Source organism: Ailuropoda melanoleuca, chromosome 19 (assembly GCF_002007445.2).
Source record: "Ailuropoda melanoleuca isolate Jingjing chromosome 19, ASM200744v2, whole genome shotgun sequence".
NCBI classification, from domain to species: domain Eukaryota; kingdom Metazoa; phylum Chordata; class Mammalia; order Carnivora; family Ursidae; genus Ailuropoda; species Ailuropoda melanoleuca.
This window is the reverse complement of record NC_048236.1, coordinates 20,778,352-20,792,936: the sequence shown is the minus strand read 5'-3', so window position 1 is coordinate 20,792,936 and position 14,585 is coordinate 20,778,352.

Genomic DNA, 14,585 nt, shown 5'->3' with positions numbered 1-14,585 from the left:
TATACAGCATGTTCTTTTCACACGAAGCAGGCTAGAGGGAAGGAGCTTCAGAAGATGAATGCACCCAGACATTCAGGCTGTCATGCACATGAATCCACAGGTGGATCTGGGCACCCACAGAGTAACACTGTTCTACGGCGTAGCACTCTGCTACAGTGAATTAGTTATACTGGATTAGGATACATGGATGTCTACACTTTTGGGCTCACAGTTAATTGTGGCTTAGAAACAACTATATTAGCAGTAGTTATTCCTTTGTTTCCTATAAAAATGCAGAAATGGAGGTTTGTCTAATTCCTTTCAATGTGAACCCAGTGAGATTCTTCGAATAGGAAAGGAATCATATTAGAACAATCCCTTCCTATGTTCAGAATGGGAATTGCTGGAGACTGAGTTGATAATAAAATAACTGAATCAGCGTGAGGTAACCTCTCTACTTGAAAGGTTTGGCAGAGCAGTGAAAGCGGTGCTAAATGATCTGTCGGGCAACTCATTTATACCAAGTCTCAAGGAGAGAAGTATTTAATATAAAATGGATTCTGAAAGGTCAGAGAATAAAAGGGCTTGACAAAATTTTAACTAAAGAGGAAATTAGGAGAGAGTACCAGTCCAAAATGAAATCTGTCCATAGTAACCTGATTATCCAGGAGTAGATTATTCAATTTTATGTTAACCTGTTTTTCTCCTTGCTCCCCTAGGATTGTCCAATTCACTGCTTGTTACCATTTGAATACCAGCATGGCAAAAGATAAGTAATTAATGAACTTGATGTCCTGTGCAAAGTGCCATGGGTTTCAAGTCCTACTCAAAGGCAAGAGTCAGGACTCTTGAAGGAAGTCATCATTTCAGTAACCGTACAGGTGTACGTTAGCATCTGTATCCAATCTGGCTAATCACAATGCTAGGTCCAATGATTAAATGCAGGGAAGGATTATGAGCTTCTTTACCAATAAGCTTATTGCTAAGACTTTAAGTAACTAAAATTTGTCTCAAATATTTATTCACAGACAAAATAGTTACACAACTCTTCTTGTGAGCTCATTACATTCAAAGTAGACTTCGGTTAGATAGGAAGATGGCCTTATCATTTATTCTACTATATGGAGTGTGAAAAAGAAAAATTTTACCAAAATGATTATTGGTAGGGTAATCATATAATTTATTGTTGAAGTCATTTGACCATGAAAGGGAAGGGTTGGTAATCATGCCAGGATAATAGGTATAAACTGGTCCTATCCCAAGGAAAATTTGGATATATGGTCATCTTGGTTATAGGTAAAAAAATCAGATTAAATAAGGATAGATAAGGGCTTCTAATTATACTTTGTAATCTAATATAAATATGTTAATTAATATTCAGATTTATCTAATTAAAATCTGTATGTCCCAACAAATAATAATCTAATTTAATAAAATAATTCAAGGGATTATAAATAATTCAAGGGATTATAAATCCTATAGATAGTTAAGCAGAATTAATAACACATTAAATACAGCTAAGTAAAATAGAGCATACATGTAAGGCAATGAATACAGTGATAAGAACCAAGAGAACAACTGAACTTAGCAAATGAAACTTGATGGGGCGCCTGGGTGGCTCAGTCATTAAGCGTCTGCCTTTGGCTCAGGGCGTGATCCCAGCGTTCTGGGATCCAGCCCCACATCAGGCTTCCCTGCTAGGAGCCTGCTTCTTCCTCTCCCACTCCCCCTGCTTGTGTTCTCTCTCTCTCTGGCTGTCTCTCTCTGTCAAATAAATAAATAAAATCTTTGAAAAAAAAAAACAAATGAAACTTGAGTTTAACTTGAGAATAAAAGAAAATAACCAAAGGAAACACATATCAATAAATAATATAGACATTTAGTTTTAATAGTAAATTAAAACAATTACAGTAATGAAGTAATGAAAGTGGTATTTGTTAAAACTGAAGTTATTTCAGTATTTGTGTAATTCAACCATTTATTTGTCTACCAGTCCTCATGCCTGTTTATTGAAAAGGTAAACCCAAAAGAAAAATGTTAATAGAAATATTCATAAGGAAGCTCTCACCTAAAAAGCTCTCACCTAAAAAGATCTCTCTTTACAGTAAAGATGTTAATCTATTTTACTTTAATAAGATTTTATTTATTTAAGACAGAGAGAGCGCATGTGCGTGCGCATGAGCAGGGGGGGAAGAGCAGAAGCAGGCTCTCTGCTCAGCATGACCCTGGAATCATGACCTGAGCTGAAGGCAGATGCTTAACCAACTGAGCCACACAGGCACCTCCAACATTAATTTATTTTTTAAGTGGTAAATATGTCAATCATAAAATTTTTAGATTTAAGCAATGCATAAACAACTATCATAGTATATATTTTAAATTGAAAATATTCAAACCAGTTAAACAAAACAGCATAAAAGTAAAATTACATGACGAAGGAAATACATATAGTTCAAAACAAGTTAAACTATAAGAATTCATAATATGTGATTTTATTATAGAGTGTGTGAATAGTTCACAAACATTATACTTTATAATGGCCTCAATGGTTTTGAACTTTTACACAAGATGTTGCATATAAAGAAGATGATTTAAATTGTAAACAATCCTGTTATTTCCAGCTTTTTTATTTATAAGGCAATTTCACTCTATCCTATGTAAATTCTCTCCAACCTGGATAGACATGACATCAGAAGATATCTATATAAGGCTACAATAATATGATCTATATTAAAAAATATATAATAATGTCGAAGAGGGTAGGCCTTCCACAGAATAATGTATTTTAGTGACCTCTATTATTGCAAGACATTTTAATTTAAAAATTTGGAATTAATTTTATATTTGAAGACATTTACCAATCTGGAATTCATAGTGAGAGGCAATGTATTGGTCATAATAGATAAGATTTGATGTAGGAAAACTCTCCAAATCTTAGTGGCTTAATACAGAGTAAGTTTATTTCAAATTCATAACATGTGCCCCAAAGCAGCCAGATGGAATCCTACTGCATGGAGACATTTGGGTACCCAGGATACTGGAAACTCCTAGTGCACTATGTTGAACATATGGCCTCCCTGGTCACAATAACGGGAAAGAGACAGATGGAGGATTTTCTCTACTTCAGTTGGAGTGACACATGTCACTATCAAGCCAGACCAGTGGCGCAAGATAGCAATGCTCTTGCCTACCTCTGTGTGTGCTAGAAAACAAAAGGAGCAGATGTAATAAAGTGATCAGAGTGGTGGGTTGTTTCTGGCTTTTGTTCTTTAATTGGCTACATGTACAATTCTGGACAAGTCACATAACCCCCCTAAACCTCAGTTTCTTCTTCAATAAAATGGTGGAATAAACCAGGATGATCTTTATGGTCCTCTCCAGATCTAAAATTTAGTGACTTCAATATGTGAACAAACAGACAACATGCAAATGTATGTGAATGCACATGACTGCATTCCAATAAACTTTGTTTACAAAAATAGGTAATGGGCTGAATAGTTTGCCAACTCTTGAGAGGAGTCCCGGTTGGACAGGTGGCACTGTTTTTTTCTTCCTCAGCAGTTTAATAGATACTCAGGAAGGATTTAATATGTTAAAGTTAGTTTTCCAGTATAATAGAAATGAGAGGCGAGAAAATTCTCAAGTTTTAGAGGATTTGTACACTCATTTGCATCTTCCGTCTAGAATGTCTGAGGATGTCACTTCCAGCTTAAGAGTGTATTGAAAATACTATTTATGAGAATGAATTCTTATAGTATTAGTGAAAACATGTGTAGTATAAATTCACAAATCTAGAGAGCCTAGAAATATGGGAGAGGAAATGATTTTATGTAAAACTAGTAAATGTAAGTTGAGGGCCCAGATAAAGTGTATACACAGGGTGAAATACAGAATTCTAAAAAAAATTACCTGTCAAAGCAGGAAGCTCAAAGTGGGAAGATGACGAGGACAGGATGTCCATCCCGAGAGCATGGTACCACAGGTGAAACAGAGGATCTATGTTTCTTTTATCTCTGAAGATCATGGTTTTGTCTAAATGAGTAGACATACTGAAAGGCAGCACCTTAAGCCCTTTTATACCACAGGATTCCATGTGTTTAGATCATTTATGACATATCTTTTCAAAGACTCATGAATCTAATCCAGATTTTCCTGTATCTTTTAACTGAGTAAGCTTCGTCCTTCACCAGAGATAGTGAAGTAAAAAATCAGAAATGCAATGTATGGCCCCTTCCAAATACATACTTTTCCTACTCCATTTTCTAGACAAAGAGACTTAGGAGGAGTATCAGAGCTTAAATAATTCCTGAGCCAAAATTTTTTTTTCCCCTCAGTTTGGCTTTATGTATCCTTGGGACAAATGTCCTTCTTGCACTATATGTTGTCTTTGTTTTCTGCTTATTTTACGGTAGTTTACTTCATAGATTAAATTTCAGAAGGCACCGTGACATTTTAATACTTACCTAGCCTCATTTTCTGTCCCACTCTTCTGGAACTTTAAATGAAACTATAAAATTTAGTGGCGGAGTGAAGAAACAATATTCTGCTTTCACATAAACTCTCCATCAAAACTGGTATCAAGAAGGTAGGGGATGTGGCCTAATTTCAAATTCTAATCTGGTGTGGAACCCAAGGCTCTTTGGTGAAAAGAACTGCCTTTTTATCTGCCTTTAAATGGGTAAGGCTCTTCTTTTAAGGAAGTCTGAATCTAATCGGAAACAAACTACAAAATAGTTCAAAAGGAGTATAAAGAATGATTAAGTTATGAGAGGATATTAGCTATTAAGATATAAAGAGAACTATAAAGCCACACTAGGGATGAGGGAGCATACCTGAGGGAGAAAAAACAAAATAAAAAGGAAAGTCTTCTCTTACCAAAGCTGGGCTGTGGACCTCATTGGAGAAGGTGTGGTTGAAGCCACTGGATGGCAGAGCTACTTGCTGGGTTCCATGAGCCTGAAGCTGGTCTAGTATAGGCAGTCAAATAGGAAATAACCCTCTAGAGAACAAGCAAGACAAGGGTAGTAGGCATTTATCTAGAATAAACTGGCCCTGTTGCACCTAGGAAGACTGGAGTTGGCAGTGTCTGCTTTGGGGGCGGGGGGGGGGGGTTGGTAAGAAGATGGTCACTGAATCCAGGTTTGAGGGTCTAAGGTTGTTCAGAGACTGTGCGCTTTGGGCATGCAGCTGCAACAGGTCACCACTAGATGTCTCTACATACCTGCACCTCTCTGCAGCAGGAGCTGGAAGGAAGGAAGGAAGGAAGGAAGAAAGGAAGGAAGGAAGGAAGGCACAACACACCATAAAGAAAAACAGAAACACCCTTTATTCTGCTGTATCTTTCCAGTATACTTTGAGGATAAAGCTTAATATTGTGCTCACTGTAAAAGAAAAATAATTAGAGTTCAGTACATTACTATACACTAGATTCTGAAAAAAAAATTTGAGAGACAATAAATTAGTAATGGGTATGTATGGCTAGGCCATTCATTATTTTTCTCAATCCAAATAACTGTAGTTAACAAATATTCCATCAATGTTATGAAAATTCTAGATTATTATCTCAACTTTAATAATTGTGAGTTTATATCTTTTTCACTCTATATAAAGATATTTTATATAAAGTTGGAGCATTTGCATCAGTGACTGCTGGACAGATGCCATGTTAAACTGATAAATTAGTCCAAATTATTTTTAATGCTATTTTCTAAAAATGGTTAATATTTTTCAGCTATTTTATCACTTTTCAAATCAATAATTCATTTCTAATATATTCATTGTAACCTGGAAAAAGAAAAATTCCCCATCCCACCATTCACAGGGAAGGAACAAAACTAACTGATCAGACAAAATACTGTGGGATTTTTTTCCCTGTTCTATAACATATAGTTGTGATTAGAAGCATTAATACGCAGAACGAAAATTGAACCAATTATGTTTGATTGGTTAATAATGGCCTGTGTGTTTATTGTATTTATATTATATCATATGTACTTTCTTAATGCAAGAAAGAGAGGCAAGTGTCATCAGAAAGATGGCAGAATAGGATAGTTTAGTGCTTGTCCCCTTGCAGAAACATCAATTTGAAGAACTATCCATGCACAAAAATATCTTCACAAAAGCTTGATTCTAGGTAAAGGATTACAGTGGCAGAATGAAGCACAGAAATAAAAAAGACACATACAAGAGTGTAGGAAAAACAGTTCCACATTCCCTTCTTGCACATGTACCCCAAGCCTGGGCAGCCCAGGATGGAGAGAGATACCTTTGCTGTGAAGGAAGAGTAAAGTGAGCAACCAAATTCTTCAAGGACCCAGTCAGACCTACGTGAGTGCCAAGCCAGCCTCTTGCCTCCTGTTAAATAACTATAGAAGATAAACAAAACAAACTGAGAAAGGAACTAAAGCACGTTACTACAAAAAAAAAAAAAAAATCAATGAAACACACACCAAAAAAAGCAGCAAAAAAAGGACAAAAAAAAAAACTGCAAACTGGAAAAAAATGAACAAAATGGCAATACTAAGTCTTTACCTATTAGTAATTACCTTAAAGATAAATGGATTAAGCTCTTCAAAAGACACAGAATGAATGAATGAATGAATAAACAAGATTCAACTATATACTGTCTACAAGAAACTCACTTTAGATAGGCTGAAAATAAAAGGGAGTAAAGGGATATTCCATGCAAATGATAACAAAACAATTCCATTTACAATAGCATCAAAAAGAATAACATAGTTGGGAATAAACTTAAACAAGGGATGGAAGACTTATACCCTGAAAACTACAAAACCCTGCAGAAAATAATTAAAGATGACACCAACAAGTGGAAAAACATACTATGTTCATGGATTGGAAGACTTTGTATTGTTAAAATGTCTATACTGTCCAAAGCAATCTTCAGATTTGATTCAATGTGGGGATTTTTTATTTTTTTTGCAGAAATAGAAAAAAAAATTCTAATATTTATATGGACTAATTAATAAGGATCCCAAAATGCCAAAACAATCTTGAGAAAGAACAAAGCTAGAAACCTCACATTCTTGACTGGAAAAGATATTATAAAAATACAGTAATCAAAGGATGCCTGGGTGGCTCAGTCATTTAAGCATCTACCTTCGGCTCAGATCATGAACCCAGGGTTCTGGGATCAAGTACTGCATCGGGCTCCTTGCTCAGCAGGAAGCCTGCTTCTCCCTCTACCTGCTGCTCCCCCTGCTTGTGCTCTCTCTCTTTCTCCCCCCCCTTTCTGTGGCAAATTAAATAAATAAAATCTTTTTAAAAATACAGTAATCAAAACAGTATGGTACTGACATAAAGACAGACACATGGGCCAATAGAATAGAATAGAAATCTAAGAAATAAATCCACCCATATATAGTCAAATTATCTTTGACAGGGGTGTCAAAACCATACAATAGCAAAAAAAAAAAAAAAAGTCTCTTCAAAAAGTGTGTTGGTAAAATTAGATATTCAAATGCAAAAGAATTACAATGGATCCTTATCTTACACTACACAAAAAAATCAATGCAAAATACATTAAAAACCTAATCATAAGACCTGAAACTATGAAAGTTCTAGAAAAAAATAAAGGAAAGCCTTCATGACATTAATTTTGGCAGTCATTTTTTTTGCATATGATACCAAACATACAAGCAACAATAGCAAAAATATGAAAATGGAGCTATATCAAATAAAAGAGCTTTCTGGAGCAAGGGAATCAATAGAAAAGGCAACCTGCAGAATGGAAAAGAATGTTTTCAAATCATATAACTAATATGGGGGTAATACAGAAAATACATAAGGAACTCCAACAACTCAATAACAAATAACAACATCAACAAATAACCACATTTTAAAATGAGGAAAGGACTTGAATAGACATTTCTCCAAAGAAGATATACAACTGCCAAATGGACATCATATCTATGAAATGATGTTCAAAACCACTAGTTATAAGCAAAATCATAATGAAATATAACCACACACACCTGTTGGCTATTACTAAAGACAAGAGCTAACAAGTGTTGATGAGGATATGGAGAAATTGGAATGTTGAGCACTGTCAACGGCATGTGAATAGTATAGCCTCTAATGGAAAACAGTACAGAGACTCCCCACACCAAATTTCAAGTAGAACTACCATGTCATCCAGCAATCAAACTTCTGGGTATTTATCTAAAAAAACTAAAAATAGATCTTGAAGATATATTCGTACTCCCATGTTCATTGAAGTATTGTTCTTGTTCACAGCCAAAAGATAGAAATGATGTAAATGTCTACCAAAAGATAAATGGACAAAGAAAATGTTTTATATATATATATATATATATATATATATATATATAATGGAATATTACTTGGCTTTAAAAAAGACGAAAGTCCTGTCATATTCAATAGCATGGATAAATCTTGAAGGCATTTCACTAAGTGAAATAAACTTGTTACAGAAGGACAAATACAGAATGACTCCACTTATATGAGACATTTAAAGTAGCCAAAAATCACAGAAGCAGAAAGTAGAATGGTGGTTGCTAGGGCTTGTAGGGAGGTGGAAGTAAGGAGTTGCTGTGCAAGGGAATTGCATTTGAGTCATGCAAGAGGAACAAGTTTTAGAGATCTGTTGTATAACCATACACATATAGTTAACAATACTGTCCTTTAAAGCTTATAATAGGGTATATTTCATGGTATATGCTTTTTGCCATATAATACAAAATAAACAGCATATAATAGCATCAAAACAATAAATTATTTAGTTTTCACTCTTTAATTCATAATCATTTAGATGATTACAAAACTAGTAAATAGTTTTACTATACTTTTCACATATTGATGCTTTTATTTAATGGTATATATATTCACAAACTTAGAAATGAAGAATAAAATTTTTATACATTTTAATTTAAAAAGAATACTTTAGGGCTTTCCAAGAGGTGAAAAAAATAGATTACATTTAGGGATAACAATATATGGATGCCTTCTTTTACCACATTCCTAATAACACTGGGAATCAGCAATCTTTGATTTTTGCCAATGTGATGGGTAAGAAGTGATATTTCGTAGTTACTTTAATTGCCTTTTCCTAACTCTAAACATGATTGAGCATAGTTTTATTCATTGTTGTCACTTTCTTCCTTTAAATTGCCTTTTCATATTCTTTTCTCAATTAAAAATATTTTTACACCATTTTTTAAGAAATTCTGTATTATAAACGCTATAATTTTGTCATATATGTAACATATTTACTTTTTCTTTTTACTTTCTGCCATATTCTAGTTTTTAAAAATTTACTTTTTATCAGATTATCAATCAGATTGAACATATATTAAGGTAACAAGAGAATCAAGTACATTTATACATTTAATCTACTTGAAATGTATTTTTATGCACAGTGAAAGTAGGGTCCCTGGCTTTATTCTCTTCCTAGATGACTAGTTATTTTTACCAGCATTATTTTTAAAATTAACTATCCTTCTCCAAATGAAAGGAAATAACTTTGTTGCTATATACCACATTTTCATATATACTAAAACATAGACTTCAATCTTCATTGATATATTTTTACTTCTAAGTCAATGTTTTATTTAATTAGGAACTTTATAATGTGTTTTATTATCTGTTTGGTGAATCTTCCTTCAATTATTTTTGTTATTGTTCCAAATTTTATTGGCTATTGTTATTCATGCATGTATCCATATGAACTTTTACATTATTTTATCTTCCTCACTCTGGAAAACCCATTAAAAATTTGTTAAATATATATGTTAATTTTCAGAGTGTTACAATCCAAGAATAAGCCATGTTTTTAATTTGTTCAGATCTAACTTCATATTATTCAATAATATTTATGGACATCATTTAAGTCCTTTACTTTTCTTATTAAATTTATCTTAATTTCTTAGATAGTATCACACTGTGTATGATGTAATCTTTCCAACTCCATTGTTAGCTATTACTGAAAAAGGAGTTGGTGGGTTTTAAATATACATATATTTATATTTAGCCATTTTAACAGTTCTCTTACTTCTAATTAATTTTCCTTTCTTAAGAGTGGATTCTTTTCAGGAATAATCTATATCATCAGCAAAAATATATCTGTTCCTTTTTTCCAATATTTATACATATATTTTTCTTTTCCTTCTTCGATTTGCAAAAGTGTGTTAAGACAAAATGGTAATAAAAAACAATACATTGCTTTTCTTGATTTTTAGCGGTAATGACTTCACTATTTTGGCATTTAATATATCTGTTCTTGTACTTTGTTAACTGTTATCTCTATTAATTCGTTTCACTTAAAAATTTTTAAAACTGATGTTGACATAATTATATTGTTTACTGCTTAAACTGGTTGATTGAATTATAATGAAGGACATTACAGTTCTGGAATATTCTCTAATTGTTTTTCGATATTCAGTTGGATTTGGTTTTTTAAAACTTTTAAATGTTTATTTCCATATTCATTAATAAAACGTTTCTATGGCTTTTCTGTTTATATTATCTTTATCAGAGACAGGTTATGCTAAATTCATAAACTAAATTGGGAGGTGTTCATTTTCTTTCATCTGGATTAATTTAAGTTGAATTGCAAAGCATCTTGCTAAAAAGTATGTTTAAATATTTATCACATTACAGTCTTTATAGAGCTTGGCTATTCCATATTTTTTTATTGGTTCAGCTTTTGTAATTAATATTTAGCTATATATTTATATTAAAAGGTATTTTAAGATTTGGTGCCATAGATTTGTATTTAATTTACCCTTGGATTTTTTTTTTTACTATTTTATAACTTCCATTGAGTTTTCTTCTTTAGTCCCAATCTTATATAGTTACTCTCTTCTACTTTAAAAAATCTTAATCCTAAGGAATTTACCTATTCTGATATTTTAAAAGAACTAGATTTTCAATTTATTATTTCCATATTAATAAATCTCTAGACTTTCACCTTGTAATTTTATTTTTTCTGTTCAATATCTGATTGGTTTTTCTGTTGTTTCATTTTTATAATAATAGATCCTTTACTTTCCATCTTTAATTTTTCAGTATTTAAGGTTTAAGTATTTTAAAAAATATTTATCTGTGTTGCATTGATTTCTTGCTTAGAATGTTCTTTTTATTGCTTTCTAAATAGTTACTTTAATTTAGATTTTACCTTTGATGGGTAAGATATTTAGCAATTTATTTCAGAATTCCCTAATAGTTACAAAATTTATTTTCATGTGTTTTTTTAAATTTTATTGTTTGTAGGCATACAGCTTGTAAACTTCCTGAGTTTTGAAATTGTTGAGATTTTTTTGTTATTAATGCTAGGTACAGGCTCAATTTTTATAAAAGTTCCATAAACATAATGAAAAAAAATCAGTAACCTAGCGAGTAAATGGGCTTCCTGAGTTCTGTGAAATGTTCTATCAAATTAAACCCAAGGAGAGGTTTGTGGGAATCCCTAATTTATCACCAGTCTGTTAGCAGCATAGATACTAACCTACCCTTGCAATTGGCATCTGAAATGGAAGGTAGTCTTAGAGTACTGAGCTCTTTATCTGATGCTATGTCCAGTTAGATAGTTTCAAAGTTAAGTTGCTTTCCCAGACACCCAACTGATGTCCAAGAATTGCTTATTGACATGGGGAATCTTCCTATATGCACACATTGGAATCAGGTCCAGAAACCCAAAAGAACTACTGTATGACTTTCTTAAAACTCATCTTTCAAAATTCACTTCGTGATTAAAAAATAATCTTTCAACATTAAGACATTGTTTATTGTGTCCATGGTAACACCTTAGTTTTCAAAGCATCACCAATTCTTGTCAATCTCTGTCTGAACTTAACATCCTAGTAGCCCCTTCCACAAATAAAAAGAGTTTCTTCACCTCTATACCATCAATCCTATGTACATTTGCCTGAAATACCCAGTTTCGAGATCACTTCTATCAATTACAATCCTTCTGCCAATAGCCTTCTGAAAACTGCCTCCAATTTAGTCTTTTCTAAATGTTGCCTGTGTCAAAGTACATGAATTTTAAGAATTCTTTATAATTTTTTGAAGTTTTTCTTTCCATTAATGACACTCTAAAGAAAATATTATATAGATGTAAAGTTAATCACATTATAATTGAGTATTGCCACAGAATTTTGGTGCCCTCGTTTGTCCATTTCACAATAGTTCTCCCACAATGTTAATGTGACACTCGTTGGTTTCTATAAAGTTATAATAATCTTTCCATCTCTGCATTTATACTCATTTGATTATTTTACAAGTTAAAGATTTTATTGTTTCAGAGATAATTCAAAATTTTAAAATATTTATGTAGAATAAAATCTAGTGTCTTAGGTTACCGTAATAGTGAGCCTCTGCCTAAACATCATGTAAATAAATAGAAACGTGTTCTCAAACTAATGACAAGGACCTAAGAACGAAACAAGCATGTGAAGGTAAGTTTACTACAAGCGATAGTGAAATAATATAAGTTGATGCTGCGTGGAGATAGGCTTCACAGTTGTTTAAATAGATTACCTTGATAAATTACATAGTGGATATGGTTCACCATTTAGACGTGATTAACAAAACACACATATTCTGCAACAATAACTGTCAGTTTCTCTAATTGCCATACTGTATAAATTGCCACTTTTTTTTTTTTCACGTTGCAGGAGTTCTTCAGCAGTTAGAGTTTTGGAAAAAAAGTGGTAACCTACATTACATTACATGAAAGGGAGAAGAATTCACTTTAAATTTCTCTCCAGGTGTCTATAGGTGCTACCTACCAGTGAGGAATTTTCAAAGGGTCTCCAAGATAGAAACTGAAAATTAGGAAATTTTGCTTGGCAGACTAGTTAGTGTTCAGAGTATAATATTACCTTCCTCCAGATGCTGAGCTACAGAGTTTTGGGTCTTTTCCATATAGAGGCAGGAGTTGGAGTGCAGAGGAAGATGGGTACTATAATTCTCTGCACTTTCCAAAATTATGACAACTCAGTCTTAGTTGCACAGTAGATAATCAGATTAAACATATATTAAGTTATCAAGAGCAACAATTATACTTTAGTAAATGACTGAAGATAACATTTCATTTGAAGATGAAAAATGTCTCATTTAGAAGATGAATCTGTCATAGAGGCTGAAGACCAACAAACCAGAGATCTGATAGGCACACAAAGAAATGGTTTTCTAAATATGAGCTCTGTTTCTATAGTTGCCAGGATAACCAGAAGGAAAAAGTCTATAGAAACTCAAAACTGTGGTTTTGATCACTTGATACGTAAAGAATCTAAACTATATGGTAGTTTAGTAACAGAGGAAAAGAGCAATTGTTCCAAAGCATTATTCAGAGTCAAACATAATTTGGGCATCAGCTGGCATATGTGTTTGACTATGTATATATATACACACACATAAATACATATGCATATATGTGTATAATGTATGCATGTAAAGTGTGTATGTGCAAGTGTGATGTGCAAACCAGTCATAGCAGATTGCCCATCCTAGGAGTTTGAGTTTCTTAAATATTTATCTCTGCATAATTTATTGCATTTATTTGTCAAATTTTTGTGTTATGTAGATCTTTGCATAGCTTTGGAGCAGGGGTTCACAACCTTGACACTCTGACGTCTCAGACCGCATAACTCTTTGTTGTGAGGATGGGATTCTTCTGTGCAAGGTGAGATGCTTAGCAGCATCCCTGGCATCCACCCACAGACACCAGTAGTAGCCAACCTCCTAGTTGAGACAACTAAATATTTCTCCAGGCACTGCTAAATGTTCTGTGAGAGGCAAAATGCCCCTAGTTAAGAACCACGGCTTTGAGGGAATGATACAATAAAAGAAACTTGCAGAAACTGATTGTCATACACAGATCTTTTGCAGATAATATAATTTCAATTTTAAAGATTGCTATTTTCTTTAAATATTAAAGTATTTCTTCTATGGCCCAAATAAACTTGACAAGTATGACTTTTTACTTAATAAAATCTATCTAAAAAGATAAGATCAAAGTTATTACCATACACTTCTACTTTGAAAATTCTACTAAAATTCATGAGAAGTCTAATGATTGAGCAGTTATTGTCCACAAAGAACAGTGTAAACTACATAATAAACCCCACACTCTGTATTAGAATTTTAAAGGCTAGATACATCTGTGCCTTACATAAAATTACTTCTATACACAAAGGAAATGTTAATAAAAACATGAACTGGAAAATGTTTTAAAAATCAATGCTTGTCTAATTTTGAAAACCTATTGGAGTGTTGCAGTATTTTGATATTTTATGCATTAATCCCTCCTAAAACATTGTACTGCTTTGTTAGAAGTTTCAAGGACACATTGAAGGACAATTAAATTAACAAGGAGCATTACAACTTGTTCTTATATTCACATTTATCTTGAAAGAAGGTAATTTACTGGGGGGGGGGAGGAGAAGTATATGTCACACTACCGCACGCTCAGTTTAAAATCGGCCCTTCATGCTGTGTCAAGCTCAAATTGTCAAGCTTGGTTTACCATGGTGTTATCTGCTGGAAGAGGAAGCTGAAATATGTATGCTCCATGTTTGTCTCTACTTAGAACATATTTTCTGTTTTACATTTATGTGGGAGCCGCA